Source organism: Scyliorhinus torazame, chromosome 10 (assembly GCF_047496885.1).
Source record: "Scyliorhinus torazame isolate Kashiwa2021f chromosome 10, sScyTor2.1, whole genome shotgun sequence".
Lineage (NCBI taxonomy): Eukaryota > Metazoa > Chordata > Chondrichthyes > Carcharhiniformes > Scyliorhinidae > Scyliorhinus > Scyliorhinus torazame.
The window spans coordinates 133,661,666-133,681,216 of record NC_092716.1 but is presented as its reverse complement, the minus strand read 5'-3'; the positions used below and the strand labels follow the sequence as shown (position 1 = coordinate 133,681,216).

General features: G+C 54.1%; 1 protein-coding gene across 1 annotated transcript in view; it reads left to right on the top strand.

Moving 5' to 3' along the window:
* Positions 1-19,551, top strand: part of LOC140430940 (transmembrane protein 178B-like) — a 125,472-nt gene that overhangs the window by 89,478 nt on the left and 16,443 nt on the right. The window lies entirely within an intron of this gene.

Genomic DNA, 19,551 nt, shown 5'->3' with positions numbered 1-19,551 from the left:
AGGGGTGAGTCTTGTCTCACAAGTTTGATTGTATTCTTTGAGGAGGTAACTTAAGTACATAGATGAAGGTAGAGCAGTTGATGGATTTTAGTAAGGCGTTTGATAAGGTGCCCCATGGTCGGCTCATGCAGAAAGTAAGGAGGCATGGCATAGAGGGAAATTTGGCCGATTGGATCAGTAACTGGCTATCACATAGAAGATAGAGGGTGGTGGTAGATAGAGCCCAGTCACCAGCGATGTACCACAGGGATCAGTGCTGGGTCCTCTGCTATTTGTGATTTTTATCAATGACTTGGATGATGGAGTTGAAGGTTGGGTTAGTAAATTTGCTGATGACACCAAGATTGGTGGAGTAGTGGATGAGGTGGAGGGCTGTTGTAGGCTGCAAAAGAGACATTGATAGGATGCAGAGCTGGGCTGAAAAGTGGCAGATGGAGTTTAACCCTGATAAGTGCGAGGTGATTCATTTTGGTAGGACAAATTTGAATGCAGATTACAGGGTTAACGGCAGGGTTCTGAAGAATGTGGAGGAGCAAAGAGATCTCGGAGTTCATGTCCACAGATCTCTGAAAGTTGCCACCCAAGTGGATAGAGCCATGAAGAAAGCCTATAGTGTGTTAGCGTTTATTAACAGGGGGATTGAGTTTAAGAACCGTGAGGTTACGCTACAACTGTACAAGACCTTGGTTAGACCACATTTGGAGTATTGTGTGCAGTTCTGGTCACCTCATTATAGGAAGGATGTGGAAGCATTGGAAAGGGTGCAGTGGAGATTTACCAGGATGCTGCCTGGATTGGAGGGTAGGTCTTATGAGGAAAGGTTGAGGGAGCTAGGGCTTTTCTCATTGGAGCGAAGGTGGATGAGAGGTGTCTTAATTAAGGTGCATAAGATGAGAGGGATAGATAGAGTGGACGTTCAACGACTTTTTCCATAATGATAGGGTTCATGGTGGAAGATATAGGAGGGATGTCAGAGGGAGGTTCTTTACTCAGAGAGTGGTTGGAGCGTGGAACGCACTCCCAGCTATGGTAGTGGAGTCGGACACTTTAGGAACTTTCAAGCGGTTATTAGATAGGCATATGGAGTGCACTAGAATGATTGGGAATAGATTGATTTGATCTTAGTTTCAGATTAGTTGGGCACAGCATCGTGGGCCGAAGAGCCTGTACTGTGCTGTACAGTTCTATGTTCTAATGTGGTGACCAGAACTGCACACAGTACTCCAGCTGTGCCCTCACCAAAGTCCTGTACAGCTCCAGCAAAATCTCCCTGCTCTTATATTCTGTGTCACAACTGAGAAAGGTTAGTGTCCCCCATGCCTTCGTTAATCCTATTAATCTGCCCTGCCGCCTTCAAGCACCCAAAGATCCCTCTGTTCCCCTGAGCTTCCTAGTGTCATAGAATCCCTACAGTGCAGAAGGAGGCCATTCGGTCCATCGAGTCTGACCTTTGGCGAGGACTTCCGGTTGCGGCTATACGGAGCTAAGCCGCACATTTGGCGGCTCCCGCTAAAACGGACTTTTGGGCTCTCCAGAGGAGTCCCAACGGCAATTTTTAGACGTCTTCCAGTGTGGGAAGGTGATAGCAAGGTCCACCCCCCATAGTATATGGATTGGACCAGGAGCAGAGCGGTCAAAAAAGCGTTTTTGGAGCAGCGAAAAGTGCGAGGGAGAAAAAACAAGATGGCGGCGGGCGGCGATCAAGCGGCATGGGTGCAGGAGCAGCAGGAGTTTCTCAGGCGCTGCTTGTGAGGAGCTGAAGAAAGAGGTGCTGGCGCCAATGCTGACAGCGATCGAGGGGTTAGTGGAGACCCAGAAGGCCCAAGGGGCGGTGATCCGGGAGGTGCGGGAAAAAGCCTCGGAGAACGAGGACGAGATCTTGGGCCTGGCGGTGAAGGTGGAGGCACATGAGGCGCTGCACAAGAGGTGGGCGGAAAGATTCGAGGACCTGGAGAACAGGTCGAGGAGGAAGAATCTTCGGATTCTGGGTCTCCTTGAAGGAGTGGAGGGGGCCGATGCCGGGGCATATGTGAGCACGATGCTCAATTCGCTGATGGGTGCAGAGGCCTCTCCGAGTGCCCTGGAGCTAGACGGGGTTCATCGGGTCCTGGCGAGGAGACCCAAGGCCAACGAGCCGCCAAGGGCGGTAGTGGTGAGGTTTCACCGTTTCGTGGATAGAGAGTGTGTCTTGAGATGGGCCAAGAAAGAGCGGAGCAGCAGATGGGAGAATACGGAGATCCGAATCTATCAGGACTGGAGTGCGGCGGTGGCAAAGAAGAGAGCTGGTTTTAATCGGGCCAAGGCGGTGCTCCATCTGAAGGGGGTGAGGTTCGGAATGCTGCAGCCAGCGCGATTGTGGGTCACATTTCAGGATCGACACCACTACTTCGAAACGCCTGAGGAGGCTTGGAGCTTTATACAAACTGAAAAGGTGGACTCAAACTGAGGGTTTATAGAACATAGAACGATACAGTGCCGTACAGGCCCTTCGGCCCACGATGTTGCACCGAAACAAAAGCCATCTAACCTACACTATGCCATTATCATCCATATGCTTATCCAATAAACTTTTAAATGCCCTCAATGTTGGCGAGTTCACTACTGTTGCAGGTAGGGCATTCCACGGCCTCACCACTCTTTGCGTAAAGAACCTACCTCTGACCTCTGTCCTATATCTATTACCCCTCAGTTTAAAGCTATGTCCCCTCGTGCCAGCCATTTCCATCCGCGGGAGAAGGCTCTCACTGTCCACCCTATCTAACCCCCTGATCATTTTGTATGCCTCTATTAAGTCTCCTCTTAACCTTCTTCTCTCCAACGAAAACAACCTCAAGTCCATCAGCCTTTCCTCATAAGATTTTCCCTCCATACCAGGCAACATCCTGGGAAATCTCCTCTGCACCCTCTCCAAAGCCTCCATGTCCTTCCGATAATGCGGTGACCAGAACTGTACGCAATACTCCAAATGAGGCCGTACCAGAGTTTTGTACAGCTGCAACATGACCTCATGACTCCGGAACTCAATCCCTCTACCAATAAAGGCCAACACTCCATAGGCCTTCTTCACAACCCTATCAACCTGGGTGGCAACTTTCAGGGATCTATGTACATGGACACCTAGATCCCTCTGCTCATCCACACTTCCAAGAACTTTACCATTAGCCCAATATTCCGCATTCCTGTTATTCCTTCCAAAGTGAATCACCTCACACTTCTCTACATTAAACTCCATTTGCCACCTCTCAGCCCAGCTCTGCAGCTTATCTATGTCCCTCTGCAACCTGCTACTTCCTTCCACACTGTCGACAACACCACAGACTTTAGTGTCGTCTGCAAATTTACTCACCCACCCTTCTGCGCCCTCCTCTAGGTCATTGATAAAAATGACAAACAGCAACGGCCCCAGAACAGATCCTTGTGGTACGCCACTTGTAACTGAACTCCATTCTGAACATTTCCCATCAACCACCACCCTCTGTCTTCTTTCAGCTAGCCAATTTCTGATCCACATCTCTAAATCACCCTCAATCCCCAGCCTCCGTATTTTCTGCAATAGCCTACCATGGGGAACCTTATCAAACGCTTTACTGAAATCCATATACACCACATCAACTGCTCTACCCTCATCTACCTGTTCAGTCACCTTCTCAAAGAACTCGATAAGGTTTGTGAGGCATGACCTACCCTTCACAAAGCCATGCTGACTATCCCTGATCATATTATTCCTATCTAGATGATGGTTGTGGGGGGGATGTCGGTTGTATACAGGGTGTTAACTATGCGTAGGGAATGTTCCACGGGTTGGGTGATGGATGGGGATGGGGGAAGAGATCTGATGGGGAGACTGTGAGAGAGTGTGGGCGCCGGTGCTGGAGGGAGGGGAGGCCCGGGATAAGGCCGCAACAGGAGCGGCACCAGAGGGGGCGGGGCCAGCACAGGAAAGCGCGGGCTTTTTCCCGCGCTAGGGAAGGGCGGGGGGGGGTGGGGTGGAGGAGTGCACACTGATTGCTGGGGAGGGGGGCTTCCCACACCGGGGGGGGGGGGGGGGGGGGGGGGGGTCAATGGGACGGCGGGGGAGGCCGGGGTCAGCAGGAGTCAGCTGACTTACGGGAGTGTTATCGGGGGAGCAAAAGATCTAGGTACGGATCTAGCGGGGGGGGGGGGGGGGGGGGGGCGGGGGGGGGGGGGGAAATTGGGTTGCTGCTGCATTGGCCGATGGGGAACTGGAAACAGAAGAGGTGGTCGGGGCGGGGGGGCCCCGTCTGGGGGACTGGAGAGTGCGGGTCGCACGGGCACGGGACTGGCCTAGAAAAGGAGATGGCTAGTCGGCAGGGGGGGTGGGTGTGGGAAGCCCCCCAATCCAGCTGATAACTTGGAATGTGAGGGGCCTGAATGGGCCGGTTAAGAGGGCCCGAGTGTTCGCGCACTTAAAGGAACTGAAGGCAGACGTGGTCATGCTTCAGGAGACACATTTGAAGGTGGCAGACCAGGTCAGGTTAAGAAAGGGATGGGGAGGACAGGTATTCCCTTCAGGGCTGGATGCGAAGAACAGAGGGGTGGCAATACTGGTGGGGAAGCGGGTGTCGTTTGAGGCCAAAAATATTGTAGTGGACAATGGAGGTCGATACGTGATGGTGAGCGGTAGGTTGCAGAGGGCGTGGATGGTATTGGTAAACGTATACGCCCCGAACTGGGATGATGCTGGATTTATGAAGCGCATGTTGGGGCGGATTCCGGACCTGGAGGCAGGAAGCTTGATAATGGGGGGGGATTTCAACACGGTGTTGGACCCAGCATTAGATCGCTCCAGATCTAGGACGGGGAAGAGGCCGGCTGCGGCCAAGGTGCTTTAGGGGGTTTATGGACCAGATGGGGGGAGTAGATCCGTGGAGATTTGCTAGGCCCCTGGCATGTTGGGAATGTTGCCTGGTATGGAGGGAAGATCTTATGAGGAAAGGCTGAGGGACTTGAGGCTGTTTTCGTTAGAGAGAAGAAGGTTAAGAGGTGACTTAATTGAGGCATACAAGATGATCAGAGGATTGGATAGGGTGGACAGTGAGAGCCTTTTTCCTCGGATGGTGATGTCTAGCACAAGGGGACATACCTTTAAATTGAGGGGAGATAGATATAAGACAGATGTCAGAGGTAGGTTCTTTACTCAGAGAGTAGTAAGGGCGTGGAATGCCCTGCCTGCAACAGTAGTGGACTCGCCAACACTAAGGGCATTCAAATGGTCATTGGATAGACATATGGACAATAAGGGAATAGTGTAGATGGGCTTTAGAGTGGTTTCACAGGTCGGCGCAACATCGAGGGCCGAAGGGCCTGTACTGCGCTGTAATGTTCTATGTTCTAAGGGAGTTTGGGGACTTCTCGGGCTATAAGCTCAATGTAGGGAAAAGTGAGCTCTTTGTGATGCATCCAGGGGACCAGGGAAGAGGGATAGACAACCTACCGTTGAGGAGGGTGGAAAGGAGCTTTCAGTACTTGGGGATCCAGGTAGCTAGGAGCTGGGGGGCCCTGCACAAACTTCATTTGACGCGGCTGGTGGAGCAGATGGAGGAGGACTTCAAAAGATGGGATGTGTTGCCACTCTCGCTAGCGGGCAGGGTACAGTCGATTAAAATGATGGTCCTCCCGAGGTTTCTTTTTGTCTGGGTGGCTATTATTGGGCAGCCAACGTGGCGATGATCCGTAAGTGGGTAATAAAGGGAGAGGGGGCGGCATGGAAGAGGTTGGAGGTGACGTCCAGCAAAGAAACGAGCCTGAGGGCGCTGGTGACGGCACCGCTGCCGCTCTCGCCGACGAGGTACACCACGAGTCCGGTGGTGGCGGCAACGCTAAAGATCTGGGGGCAGTGGAGACGGCATAGGGGTGAGATGGGAGCCTCGTTGTGGTCCCCGATCCGGGAGAACCATCAGTTCATCCCAGGAAGGATGGACGGGGGGTTTCGGAGCTGGCATCGGGCAGGGATCAGAAGTATGGGGGACCTGTTTATAGACGGGACGTTTGCGAGCCTAGGGGCGCTGGAGGAGAAGTTTGGGCTACCCCCGGGAAATGCGTTCAGGTACATGCAAGCGACGGCGTTGGTGAGGCGGCAGGTGAGGGGATTCCCGTTGCTCCCGGCACACGGGATTCAGGACAGGGTGATTTCGGGTGTATGGGTTGGAGAAGGCAAGGTTTCAGCGATATATCAGGAGATGAAAGAAGAGGGGGAGGCTTTGGTAGAAGAGCTGAAGGGCAAGTGGCAGGAGGAGTTTGGGGAGGAGATTGATGAGGGTCTGTGGGCTGATGCGCTGAGTAGGGTTAATTCCTCTTCCTCATGTGCCAGGCTCAGCCTGATCCAGTTTAAGGTCATTCACAGAGCGCATATGACAGGGGCGAGGCTGAGTAGGTTCTTTGGGGTGGAGGACAGATGCGGGAGGTGCTCAGGAAGACCGGCGAATCACGCCCACATGTTTCGGTCGTGCCCGGCACTGGATGGGTTCTGGAGGTGTTTCGCGAAGACTATGTCCAAGGTGGTGAAAGTCCAGGTCAAGCCAAGTTGGGGGCTGGCATTATTTGAGGTGGCGGACGAACCGAGAGTGCAGGAGGCGAAAGAGGCCGGTATTCTGGCCTTTGCGTCCCAGGTAGCCCGGCGGAGGATCTTGCTCATGTGGAAGGACGTGAAGCCCCCAGTGTGGAAGCCTGGATAAATGACATGGCAGGGTTCATTAAGCTGGAGAGGATAAAGTTTGCCTTGAGAGGGTCTGCGCAGGGGTTCTGCAGGCGGTGGCAACCGTTCCTAGACTATCCCGCGGAGCGTTAGAATGAGGTCGGTCAGCAGCAACCCAGGGAGGGGGGGGGGGGGGTGGGAGGGGGGGGGGGTCTCTTTTGGGGGGGGGGGGGGGGTTTCCCTAGGGGTTCTTGGAAAAAAGCATATGGGAGGGTTATTATGTGCGGGAGAAACCCATTGTATAAGTTCTGTAGTATGTTTGATTGATATGTTTATGTTCTGTTCTTTTGTCTTTCTCTTTTCTGTTACGGGGGCGGGTGGGGGGTGGGGGGTTTAATTGGTTGAAAATTTTTGTTGGAAAAACTTTGAATAAACATTTTTTTTTTAAAGAGTCTGACCTTTGGCCCACACCCTGAACCTATCCCCGTAACCCAGCCATTCATTGAGTACTTCCTTGTCTTGTTACTCTTACATAGAACATAGAACAATACAGCGCAGTACAGGCCCTTCGGCCCACGATGTTGCACCGAAACAAAAGCCATCTAACCTACACTATGCCATTATCATCCATATGTTTATCCAATAAACTTTTAAATGCCCTCAATGTTGGCGAGTTCACTACTGTAGCAGGTAGGGCATTCCACGGCCTCACTACTCTTTGCGTAAAGAACCTACCTCTGACCTCTGTCCTATATCTATTACCCCTCAGTTTAAAGTTATGTCCCCTCGTGCCAGCCATATCCATCCGCGGGAGAAGGCTCTCACTGTCCACCCTATCCAACCCTCTGATCATTTTGTATGCCTCTATTAAGTCTCCTCTTAACCTTCTTCTCTCCAACGAAAACAACCTCAAGTCCATCAGCCTTTCCTCATAAGATTTTCCCTCCATACCAGGCATTTCAAACAGCAAAGGAAGTCAGGTGACCCTTAGGTGGTTACCTTTTCAGCCTTTTGTGTCCAGTTTTAAACGCTAGAAATGAGTTTGAGGGACATGCTGGTATGGGACATGATGCACCTTTACCAGACACGGATAAAATGGCACTTTGATGACATTCTTTTACATGGCTTCCTTCCGCAGCATAGAGAATGTACACATTCCCTCATCACACATTCAGACAATCAGTAATTCAGTACCGCTATGGTTTCTCTGTCTATCACTTCCTCATTCTTAAAATTCCTGTTACGTGTTATCTGGTGAAAGTTTGTTAGTATCAGTACTCCAGTTTCAAGGATTTGTACATCAACGGATATATGCCATTGAACAGTTGTCGAAAGTTTAAATTCCATGCCAGCTCCTAGGGCTCAGTTCGGTTCCGCAGGTTTGGTGGCTGCTTGAAATCTTGCAGTGTGTAAATTTCTCTGGCTGTTTGTTGCGCTGCCTGTAAGGGTGCCGCCCACTTACTCTGCAGGCGAATGTTTACTGGGGGAAACCTTTAATTTGTTCCAGGAAGCCCTTTTACTAGTTGTAGCGCACAAAGACTCACGAGAGACGAATAGAGATGAAGTTGATGAGGCTTTATTAAGCGTGACTTGTTCCCCGCAGTTCAGCAACAGACTGGCCTGCGGGGGAGAACTCCTGGTTCTTATACTCCGCCTTCAGGGCGGAGCTAGAGGTCAACAGCCAACCAGGACCCGGGATCTGTCAGCCAATGACATCACGGCTTCACAGTCCCACATGACCCCTAATGCATACTACCACATTCACCCCTCGTTAAAAATGAACCCGGCGGGGTGGTGCTTCGCATGGTGGCAGGGGTTTACAAGGCTGGTCCTGGGAGGAAAAAAACTTTTGCATGTCATCACAGTGCCCTACACTGGGCTATGTACAGGGTTTTTTTTTTTTTGTTTTGAACTATTTACAGTATTCGTAAGAGGGAAAAAAAAGGAAAAAAATTCTCGTGAAAGTCCACAACATTCTAGGGTTACACCGATGCCACGAGTCGGTCGGGCGGTCTGGTCGTCCTTGTCGATCGCCTCAGCCCCGGTGGTGGTGGTGATTGTTCCAGTGTCGTCGTCTCTGGGAGCTTTACGGTTTCTGCTTCAGCTTCACTTCTGGTCGGACCTGGGAGGAGGACCGATCCTCCCGGGAAGGGGGCTGTCGCGGGGTGCGCCGGTGGCAGGGAGGGGGTGATTGATATGCGGGCGCCATATCTCGCAGGGAGACCGTGTCCTGTCGGCCGTCGGGGTACTCCACGTAGGCGTACTGCGGGTTCACGTGGAGGAGGTGAACCCTCTCGACCAACGGGTCCGACTTGTGCGCCCGCACATGTTTCCGGAGCAAGATGGGTCCTGGGGCCGCCAGCCAGGTCGGCAGCGACGTTCCGGAGGAGGACTCATGAGGCGTTTGGTTAGTTGTGGTACACAGTAGCGACCGGATGGAGTGGAGGGCGTCCGGGAGGACCTCCTGCCACCGTGAAACTGGGAGATCCCTGGACCGTAGGGCCAGTAGGACGGTCTTCCAGACCGTGCCGTTCTCCCTCTCTACTTGCCCGTTCCCCCGGGGGTTGTAGCTGGTCGTCCTGCTCGATGCTGTACCCTTGCTGAGCAGGAACTGGCGCAGCTCGTCACTCATGAAGGAGGACCCCCTGTCGCTATGGACGTATGCGGGGCAACCAAACAGTGTGAATATGGTGTTAAGGGCTTTAATGACTGTGGCCGCTGTCATGTCAGGGCAGGGGATGGCGAAGGGGAAACGGGAGTACTCGTCCACCACGTTCAGGAAGTATGTGTTGCGGTCGATGGAGGGGAGGGGCCCTTTGAAATCCAGACTGAGGCGTTCAAAGGGACGGGAGGCCTTGATCAGGTGCGCACTATCCGGCCTGAAAAAATGCGGTTTGCACTCTGCGCAGATGTGGCAGTTCCTTGTGACTGTACGGACCTCCTCCACGGAGTAGGGGAGGTTGCGGGACTTTCTAAAATGGTAGAACCGAGTGACCCCCGGGTGGCAGAGGTCCTCGTGGAGGGTTTGGAGACGGTTAATTTGTGCGTTGGCACATGTGCCGCGGGATAGGGCATCGGATGGCTCGTTCAGCTTTCCGGGACGGTACAAGATCTCATAGTTGAAGGTGGAGAGCTCGATCCTCCACCTTAAGATCTTGTCATTTTTAATTTTGCCCCGCTGTGCATTATCGAACATGAAGGCTACTGACCGCTGGTCAGTGAGGAGAGTGAATCTCCTGCCGGCCAGGTAATGCCTCCAATGTCGCATAGCTTCCACTATGGCTTGGGCTTCCTTTTCCACTGAGGAGTGGCGGATTTCTGAGGCGTGGAGGGTTCGGGAGAAAAAGGCCACGGGTCTGCCTGCTTGGTTGAGGATGGCCGCTAGAGCTACATCGGAGGCGTCGCTCTCGACCTGGAAGGGGAGGGACTCGTCGATGGCGCGCATCGTGGCCTTTGCGATATCCGCTTTGATGCGGCTGAAGGCCTGGCGACAGGGGGAAGGTCGTGGTCTGTATTAGGGGGCGGGCCTTGTCTGCGTACTGAGGGACCCACTGGACGTAATATGAAAAGAAACCCAGGCAGCGTTTTAGGGCTTTTGAGCAGTGAGGGAGGGGAAATTCCATGAGGGGGCGCATACGTTCGGGGTCGGGGCCTATTATCCCATTGCGCACTACATATCCCAAGATGGCTAGCCGGTTTGTGCTAAAAACGCACTTGTCCTCGTTGTATGTGAGGTTCAAGGCATTAGCGGTCTGGAGGAATTTTTGGAGGTTGGCGTCGTGGTGCTGCTGATCGTGGCCGCAGATGGTGACGTTGTCGAGATACGGGAACGTGGCCTGCAACCCGTGTTGATCAACCATTCGGTCCATCTCTCGTTGGAAGACCGAGACCCCGTTTGTGACGCCAAATGGGACCCTTAGGAAGTGGTATAATCGCCCGTCTGCCTCGAAGGCTGTGTACTTGCGGTCACTTGGGCGGATGGGGAGCTGGTGGTAGGCGGACTTGAGGTCCACGGTGGAGAAGACCTTAAATTGGGCAATCCGATTGACCATGTCGGATATGCGGGGGAGAGGGTACACGTCTAGTTGTGTGTACCTGTTGATGGTCTGGCTATAGTCTATGACCATCCTTTGCTTCTCCCCTGTCTTTACTACTACCACCTGTGCTCTCCAGGGACTATTGCTGGCCTGGATTATGCCTTCCTTCAGTAGCCGCTGGACTTCGGACCGAATGAATGTCCGGTCCTGGGCGCTGTACTGTCTGCTCCTAGTGGTGACGGGTTTGCAATCCGGGGTGAGGTTTGCAAACAAGGATGGGGGCTCAACTTTGAGGGTTGCGACGCCGCAGATAGTGAGTGGGGGTATTGGGCCGCCGAATTGGAAAGTTAGGCTCTGCAGGTTGCACTGGAAGTCTAATCCTAGTAATGTGGGCGCGCAGAGTTGGGGAAGGACGTAGAGCCTGTAGTTTTTAAACTCCCTCCCTTGCACCGTTAGGGTCACTATGCAGAAGCCTTTGATCTGTACGGAGTGGGATCCTGCAGCTAGGGAAATCTTTTGCGCACTGGGACGGATGGTCAAAAAACAGCGTCTTACCGTGTCGGGGTGGATGAAGCTTTCCGTGCTCCCGGAGTCGACCAGGCATGGTGTCTCGTGCCCGTTGATCAGCACCGTTGTTGTCGTCGTCTGGAGCGTCCGGGGCCGTGCTTGGTCCAGCGTCATTGAGGCCAGACATGGTCGTAGTGCTTCAGCGTCTTCCTCGAACCCCGTGGAGCCGTCGATGCTGGGGTCCATTGTTGCCGTCCAAGATGGCGGCGAGGGTGAACAAAATGGCCGCCCCCATGCATCGCACATGGCTGGCGGGTCACAAGATGGCGGCGGGGGTGGACAAAATGGGCGCCCCCATGCGTCGCACAGGGCTGGGGGGTCCCAAGATGGCGGCACCCCTCCTCCCCTCGTGGCGGCTGGGACCCAAAATGGCGGCGCCTGCGGGTCGCACATGGGGCGCTGGGGGGGTTGGGGAGCGTTTGAAACGCGCAGGACTCCTTGTTCTCCGGGGACAGCGGTGGCCGGGACCCAAAAAGGCTGCGCCTGCGGGTCGCACATGGGGCGCTGGGGGGGTTGGGGAGCATTTGAAACGCGCAGGACTCCTTCTTCTCCGGGGACAGCGGCGACCTCCCGGGTCCGGCACACAGCCGCGAAATGGCCCTTTTTCCCGCAGCTCTTGCAAATCGCTGCGCGGGCCGGGCAGCGCTGCCGGGGGTGTTTCGCCTGGCCGCAGAAATAGCAGCGGGCTCCCCCGGGACGACTTGGCGTCTGAACCGCGCAAGCCTGTGGGGTGGGGGGGGGGGGTTTGTTGCGACGGGGGTCCACGGAGCCCAAGGGGCTGCCGCACGGTCGGGGCCGTAAGCGCGGGCATTTCGCGCGGCCACATCTAGTGAGGCTGCAAGGGCCCGTGCCTCTGAGAGTCCTAGTGACCATTTTTCTAAGAGTCTTTGGCGGATTTGGGGAGAGTTCATACCAGCCACGAACGCATCGCGAATTAACATGTCCGTGTGTTCAATCGCGTTTACCGGCGGGCAGCTGCAGGTCCGTCCCAAAGTTAGCAGCGCGGCGTAGAATTCGTCTAGCGATTCTCCGGGACTTTGCCGTCTCGTTGCGAGTTGGTAGCGTGCGTAGATCTGGTTCACTGGGCGAACATAGATGCTTTTTAGTGCTGCGAACGCCGTCTGGAAATCCTCTGCGTCTTCTATGAGAGGGAAAATTTCCGGGCTTACCCTCGAGTGCAGGACCTGTAGTTTCTGGTCTTCTGTGACCCGGCCGGGGGCCGTTCGGAGGTATGCTTCGAAACAAGTCTGCCAGTGTTTGAAAACTGCTGCTGAGTTCACTGCGTGGGGGCTGATCCTCAGGCATTCCGGGATGATCCTGAGCTCCATAGTCCTTTAAGCACGCTTAATAAATTGTAGCGCACAAAGACTCACGAGAGACGAATAGAGATGAAGTCGATGAGGCTTTATTAAGCGTGACTTGTTCCCCGCAGTTCAGCAACAGACTGGCCTGCGGGGGAGAACTCCTGGTTCTTATACTCCGCCTTCAGGGCGGAGCTAGGGATCAACAGCCAACCAGGACCCGGGATCTGTCAGCCAATGACATCACGGCTTCACAGTCCCACATGACCCCTAATGCATACTACCACACTAGTACTGTAGTGTTTATCCTGCTTTTGAATGGTCTCTCACCAGTAGTGACAATGCTATTTCTCTTCTTGTATCTTGTGATACAAATGGAGTCATTGGGCGGGATTCTCCCCTACCCGGCGGACCGTACCGGCGCGGAATCCTCCTCACCTTCGGGGGCTAGGCCGGTGTTGGCGGGGTTGGCGTCACGCCAACTGTCGGCGAAGGGCCTCTGCCAGCCGGCGCAAGTTGCCGCATGCGCAGGAGCGCCAGCGTGTGCTGCCGTCACCCCAGCGCACGCCCAGGGGGGTTCTTCTCCGCGCCGGCCATGGCGGACCGTTACAGCGGCCGGCGCGGAGGGAAAGAGTGTCCCCACCACACAGGCCCACCCGCGGATTGGTGGGCCCCGATTGCAGGCCAGGCCACCGTAGGGGCCCACCCCGGGGCCAGATCTCCCCGCGTCACTCTGAGGACTCCACAGGCCGCCCGCAGAGCCCAGTCCTGCCGGTACAGACCTCGTGTATTTTACAGCGGCGTGACCCGCCGAAAACGGGCGGCCACTCGGCCCATCGAGGAGCGGAGGATCGCCGGGGAGGCCACTGCCAACGGCCCCCGACCGGCGCGGCACAATTCCCGCCCCCACCGAAAAACTGTAGCCGGCAGCCAGCGGCGGGACAGGATTCACGCCGCCCCCCTGGCGATTCCCAGCCTGGCGGGGGGTCGGAGAATCCTACCCATTTTCTCGTTGCAAGAAACCGTAGTAGTATTATGTCTCTCCCACCCCCGCTCTGTCTCTCCCACCCCCCCTCTGTCCCTACCCCCCCCTGTCTCTCCCCCCCCTTTGTCCCTCACCCTCCTCTGTCACTCTCCCCCATCTGTCTCTCTCTCCCCATCTGTCTCTGCCACCCTCTGTCTCTCCCCCCATCTGTCTCTCCCCTCCCATCTGTCTCTCCCCCATCTGTCTCTTCCCCCCTCTGTCTCTCCCCCCTCTGTCTCTCCCCCCTCTGTCTCTGCCCTCCCCTGTCTCTCCCCCTCTCTGTCTCTCCCCCTCTCTGTCTCTCCCCCCTCTGTCTCTCGCCCCCCCTTCTGTCTCTGCCCCCCTCTGTCTCTCCCCCCCATCTGTCTCTCCCCCATCTGTCTCTCCCCCATCTGTCTCTCCCCCCCTCTGTCTCTCCCCCCTCTGTCTCTCCCCCCTCCTCTGTCTCTCTCTCCCCCCTCTGTCTCTCCCCCCTCCTCTGTCTCTCTCACCCCTCTGTCTCTCTCACCCCTCTGTCTCTCCCCCCCTCTCTGTCTCTCCCCCCCCCCCCTTCTGTGTCTCCCCCCACCTCTGTCTCTCCCCCCCTCTCTGTTTCTCTCCTCTACCCCCCCCCTCCTCCCCGGGATCAGTACCTCCAAGGCTTTCTCTCCCCCCTCTCTGCCTCTACCCCCTCTGTCTCCACCCCCCCCCCCCCCCGCCTCTCGCCCACCTCTGTCTCTCTCCCCTGCTCTGTCTCCCCCCTCTCTGTCTCTCCCCGCCCCCCCCTCTGTGTCTCCTCCCACCTCTGTCTCTCCCCCCTCTCTGTTTCTCTCCTCTACCCCCCCCCCTCCTCCCCGGGATCAGTACCTCCAAGGCTTTCTCTCCCCCCTCTCTGCCTCTACCCCCTCTGTCTCCCCCCCCCCCGCCTCTCGCCCACCTCTGTCTCTCCTCCCCCCCTCTGTCTCCCCCCCTCTTTCTCTCCCCTCCCTCTCTGTCTCTCCCCCCTCTCTGTCTCTCCCTCCCTCCTCTCTGTCTCTCCCCCCCTCTCTGTCTCTCCCCCCTCTCTGTCTCTCCCCCCCTCTTTCTCTCCCCCCCTCTGTCTCTCCCCCCCTCTTTCTCTCCCCCCCTCTGTCTCTCCCCCCCTCTCTGTCTCTCCCCCCCCCCCCTCTGTCTCTCCCCCCTCTCTGTCTCCCCCCCCCCCCTGTCTCCTCCCCCCCTCCTCCCTCCCTCCCTCTGTCTCTCAGGCTTTCTGCACTGGAAACATGCAGGCTGGTCCTGACTGCTCTACCTGCCAGCTTCTTTCTTTTTAAAGATGGGGATTGGTCTGCTATGTCTCTGTACTCTCCTTTCCTCTTGCGTCTCTATTTCATTTAGCTCTGTCTTACCCCTCCCTTGCCAGTAGGACTTACTAGATCCAAATTTATTTTTGATTAGCGGTTTATGGGTTGTAGAATCATAGAATCCCTAGAGTGCAGAAGGAGGCCATTCAGCCCATCGAGACTGCACCGACCCACTGAAAGAGCACCCTGCCTAGGCCCATGCCCTACCCTATCCCAGTAACCCCACCTAACCTTTTGGACACTAAGGGCAATTTATCATGGCCAATCCACCTAACCTGTACATCTTTGGGCAGTGGGAGGAACCCGGAGGAAACTGACGCCTACACAGGGAGAACGTGCAGACTCCGCACAGACAGCCGAGGTCAGAATTGAACCTGGTGCTGTGGCTACTTCTCTGATTTTCTAACCCTTTGTTCCTCCATGTGAGTGAGTGTTAAAACTGCATGGGAACCAATTTCTGAACTCCTCTAGCAATACTGTTTGTCTTAACCCTTCAAAGGTGCAATTCATTTATAGGAATCTGATCCACCTATCAATCCCCGTGGGTTTCCTCCAAATGCTCCAGTTTCCTCCCATAGTAAATTCCAGGAAAATCTAAGTCGGCAATTTACTGGAATTGTTGGTGGTACACCTCTGGTACGTGTTAGTAGCCACTGGGAACACCAGCCTTTGCCTGTTCATAACTGGCAGAGCTCTTAGCAGGAAGCATGGAATACACCTCCTGGCCTTTCTGACTAGCTGGGCAGCACGGTGGCACAGTAGTTAGCACTGCTGCCTCACTGCTCCAGGGATCTGGGCTCAATTCCGGCCTCAGGTGACTGTGTGGAGTTTGTACTTTCTCCCCGTGTGTGCGTGGGTTTCCTCCGGGTGCTCCGGTTTCCTCCCATAGTATAAAAATGTGCAGGTTAGGTGGATTGGCCATGATAAATTGCCTCTTAGTGTCCAAAAGGTTAGGTGGGGTTACTGGGTTATGGGGGTAAGGTGGAGGCGTGGGCCCAAGTAGGGTGCCCTTTCCAAGGGCCGGGGCAGACTCGATGGGCCGAATGGCCTCCTTCTACACTGCAGTGATTCTATTCTATTCTGTGATTCCAGCTGACCTTGTATTTGGTGTGTTCAAGACTCTGCTGGCCATTATAACTGACCAGTCAGTTACTCACAAGCTGTAAAGAAGGTTTCCACCTCGGGAATGCTTTAGGAAATCCAAGCTATGGCAATATGCTGGTTGCCAGGGGCTGGTTTAGCACAGTGGGCTAAATAGCTGGCTTGTAATGCAGAACAAGGCAGCAGCGTGGGTTCAATTCCCGTACCAGCCTCCTCGAACAGGCGCCGGAATGTGGCAACTAGGGGATTTTCACAGTAACTTCATTGAAGCCTACTCGTGACAATAAGCGATTATTATTATTATATGATAATTTAAATTGTCCCTTGGTTACGTCAGGTTCACCCTAGCTGCCTCCGTTCCCTACCTTTTTGTCCCTGGAATTCCATCTCCAGTCTCCAGAGCCAGTAAGTTGCCTCTCTCTTCGCCCTCCCTTTTCATGCCTGTAATTTGAGCTCGCGCTTCCGGACTTTGAGGCAGAGTTTGGTTCAGAAGACCTGGCCAGTGTCAACGTCTCCCTCTGCTACCTGTTCCAAATCTGGAGTGAGCCCAAGATGCTCAACCAGCAACTTTACTACCTTGAGCTTCCATGATAGATGATCTTTAATAAGTTCTGCTGACTGAGCTAATACTTTTGGCAGATCAATGATTTTAAAAAGTCAGTGTGCTTGTTTTTGAACGACTCTTTCAAATTGATAACACCCTTTCAGACGTCTTTCAGGGAAGGGCATTGTGGTAGACACCACTAGTGGTATATTGTATGTATTACGGCATTGCCCGTATATTACAGGTACGACGGTAAATCCCTGGCTGCTGGCTCCTCCCAGCAGGCGGGGTATAAAAGTTTGCGCTCTCCTGCGCTGCTTCCATTCTGGTTCCAGCTGCGGGAGGCTCAACATCTTGTGCAATAAAGCCTCGATTGTTTCACCATTCTCGTCTCGTGGTAATTGACGGTACATCAATTTATTGCACAAGGTTTTAAAAGATGGATTTCCTAATCAAGCCTGATCACCTGCAGCTGAGCCCTCAAGCAGCCAACGCCACGTCCACCTTCAACCACTGGCTAGCCTGCTTCGAAGGCTACCTCAGAGCAGCCACTGAGGAACCCTCGGACGCGCAGAAGCTCCAAGTCCTCTACTCACGGGTGAGCCCTGACATTTTTCCCCTTATCCGGGATGCGCCCACCTACTCCGAAGCGATGACACTCCTGAAGGGATCGAGGTGTTTGCGCATCTGAGGGGATTTTGAGCGGGATTTAGTTCCTTCGCTACGGCTGGCACCCTCCCTGTCCTTGACCTCGTCGGGTCCAACCTTGGATCAATGCCCGTATTAAAGACCCCCCATGATCAGCTTATGCGATTATAGGTCTGGGATCTTTCCTAACACCTGCCTCATAAATTCCACATCATCCCGGTTTGGTGCGTATATATTCACAAGCACCAAATTCAAATCACAGTCCCCAATAAACACACAGTAGAAAAAAATCCCCCCACTGGAACAAAGTTAACTTATAGATCTGAGCAACGGCCCAAAAACTTGTTTCAAAGGGCACTGCATGTACAATTTCAAACTAAAATAACTTCAACAGAATCGATACCGTAATACCCTCCCCCAAGGTTCAATGCTTTCAAACCCCTGCCAGCCTTTTGTCTTTGATAAAGTCCATCCCTTTGTCCGGCGATTCAAAGTAAAGTTCCTGGCCCTCATAAGTGGCCCACAGATGCGCTGGGTATAACATCCCAAACTTCACCCCCTTCTTGAAGAGGGCTGATTTTACCCTATTGAATCCGGCTCGTCTTTTGGCCAGTTCCGCGCCCAGGTCCTGGTAGATACGTAACTCACAGTTCTCCCACTTGCAGCTCCATGTCTGCCTGGCCCACCACAAAATCTGTTCCTTGTCCAGGAACCGGTGCATTCGCACCACCATCGCCCTCGGCGGTTCATTCGCTCGCGGCTTCCTCGCAAGCGCTCTATGCACTCTGTCCACTTCCAAGGGTCGAGTAAACACCCCATCTCCCATCAACTTTTCCAGCATACTTGCCACATATGCCCTTGCGTCCGATCCCTCACTGCCCTCTGGGAAGCCCACGATCCACTGGTTCTGTCTCCGGGACCTGTTCTCCAGGTCCTCCACCTTCTCCTGCAGCCTTTTCTGGTGGTCCCTCAACAGCCCCACCTCCGCCTCCAAAGCGGTTAAATGGTCCTCTTGCTCAGCCACCTTCTCCTCCAACTTCTGAATCGCCAGTCCGTGGGCTTCCAGCCCTTGTTCCACCCGATCAATCATTGCCTTGATCAGGTCTAACCCTTCCTTCTTTTGCTTGGTGAATGAACACCAGCTGTACCTTTGACCACTGTACCACCAAACCGGGATCCTGCACCTCCGCCATGCTTTCCTGTGCTGCAGGTTTTACAGTCGGTTACTCGATTAATTCTTCTTATAACGACCACTTCTGGTCCACGGCCCCATATCCTGGTGGGGGAGTTCTCCCCACTCTCTCACTCTCCACCGATTTTTCTCATAAAATTCCGGAAGAAACGGGAGAGAAGGTCCAAAAGGTCCGTCACGAGCGGGAGCTACCAAATGTGCGACCTCTCACTCCATGGCCGCCACCGGAAGTCACATCTGTAGACGTTTGTGAGAGTCGATGCAGACATGCCAAATTTCTTTAGCTTCTGTTGGAAGTAAAGACGTTGTTGGGCTTTCTTGACTGTTGCATCAACGTGAGTGGACCAGGACAGACTGTTGGTGACCCCCAGGAACTTAAAGTTATCGACCATCTCCACATCGGAGCCATTGATGTAGACTGAGGGGGTTTCTGAAATCGATGATAAGTTCCTTGGCCTTGCCGACATTTAGACAGAGGGAGTTTTTTCAAAGGATGTAGCGAGAACTTAAATCGTCTGCTGCAGACCTAAGCTGAAATGCAACATTGAGTGACAAAGCAAGTGAGATTGTGAGGACCAGCAAGCTCACTTGTCACATTAAAGGTAAGTCAAAATAGTGGGAATTAAGGTTGGCCAGTTGGTTATAATGGATCCCGGAAAAAAAAGTTTGAAAAACACTGGTGTAGAGGGAGTTTCACTCTGTATCTAACCCCGTGCTGTACCTGTCCTGGGAGTGTTTGATGGGGACAGTGTAGAGGGAGTTTCACTCTGTATCTAACCCCGTGCTGTACCTGTCCTGGGAGTGTTTGATGGGGACAGTGTAGAGGGAGCTTTACTCTGTATCTAACCCCGTGCTGTACCTGTCCTGGGAGTGTTTGATGGGGCAGTGTAGAGGGAGCTTTACTCTGTATCTAACCCCGTGCTGTACCTGTCCTGGGAGTGTTTGATGGGGACAGTGTAGAGGGAGTTTCACTCTGTATCTAACCCCGTGCTGTACCTGTCCTGGGAGTGTTTGATGGGGACAGTGTAGAGGGAGCTTTACTCTGTATCTAATCCCGTGCTGTACATGTCCTAGGAGTGTTTACGGGGGACAGTGTAGAGGGAGCTTTACTCTGTATCTAACCCCGTGCTGTACCTGTCCTGGGAGTGTTTGATGGGGACAGT